Source organism: Pseudophryne corroboree, chromosome 5, assembly GCF_028390025.1.
Source record: "Pseudophryne corroboree isolate aPseCor3 chromosome 5, aPseCor3.hap2, whole genome shotgun sequence".
Taxonomy (NCBI): domain Eukaryota; kingdom Metazoa; phylum Chordata; class Amphibia; order Anura; family Myobatrachidae; genus Pseudophryne; species Pseudophryne corroboree.
In genome coordinates, this window is record NC_086448.1 from 574,337,955 (window position 1) to 574,339,199 (window position 1,245).

The 1,245-nt window shown below is 39.8% G+C and overlaps 1 pseudogene; it reads left to right on the forward strand.

The window, feature by feature from the left end:
- The first annotated feature begins 385 nt into the window (after window positions 1–385).
- Window positions 386–503, forward strand: LOC134930384 (5S ribosomal RNA; annotated as a pseudogene).
- Window positions 504–1,245: the final 742 nt, after the last annotated feature.

A 1,245-nucleotide genomic window follows, 5' to 3' on the forward strand; every position in this document is an offset into this window, starting at 1 on the left:
GCTCTGTATAAGAAAAGAATGTTGACAAATGTATGACCAGATTAATAACTGTTAAACTGAGCAACAGATTATTTATTTGTTTGTTTCTGATTTCAACACTCTCTCATCTGGTTAATAGCAGATCTGGCTCAAGCCTTGTGCTTTTCCCAGTAAACTATATGCTATTACAACAGAAAGCAGAAGTGTACTCCACTTTCTTCTTTTCTGGTATTAAAGTTAACAAACCAGAATCTACTTTCTTCCTAAACATGCTTTTTTCCTAAACACTCTTTCAAAACACTCTCTCATCTGGAAAGCTGGTGGTCTAATTTTTATAAAAACTTGACCCATTGTGAGTACAGAAAGCAGAAGTGTCTACCTTGCTTCCTTCCCTCCATAAATATCTGCCCACGGCCATACTACCCTGAATATACCCGATCTTGTCCAATCTCGGAAGCTAAGCAGGTAAGGCCTCGTCAGTACTTGGATGTCTGACCATCTGGGAATACTAGGTACCGTGGGCAATTTTTGTAAACTCATTCTTTAAGGCCGTCCTCTTTCTTGGCCTTTTAATTTATTTCTTTCGCAGTTTAATTATTTACTAATTATATAGGGATCATCACAATTCCTTATAAAATTCAATTCCTATAGAAATCACTGAATGTAATCTAATGATATTTTCACCTTGATATTTGTTTTTCATGATCTTGAATCTTATTTGCTCAAAAGGCAATCAAGTTTTTAATAACTTATGATATGATATTATTTTAGGGAACTATTAAAGGTCAAGTTTTATACTATATACACATATTTATTATTTTTCATTACCACAAAAACAGTTTTTTTGTCTTTGTTCTTCCATATTTAATTGTACCCTCAGTGATCATCCAGTCTACTCTCGGGCGGCGGCATGTCTCTCAAATGAGGCGCCAATTTGTGAGCCAATCAGAGCTCACAGACCAGCAGCCAATCAGGAGTCGCAGATGCCGGTCCGCGAGCTCTGATTGGCTCATGAACCGGTGCCTCTGATTTGCTCATGAACCTGTGTCTCTCATAATGAGAAACACACCACCACCGGTGGGTAAACTGGATAACTGAGGGACAGGAGCGGCGTGCACTGTCCGCTCTCCTTCTCTCAAATGAAGCACCGGTTCGTGAGCCAATAAGAGTTCGCGAACCGGCAGCCAATCAGGAGCCGCAGCTGCCAGTCCGCAAGATCTGACTGTCTCATGAACTAGCTCTAACTGGCTCATAAAGTGAAACACA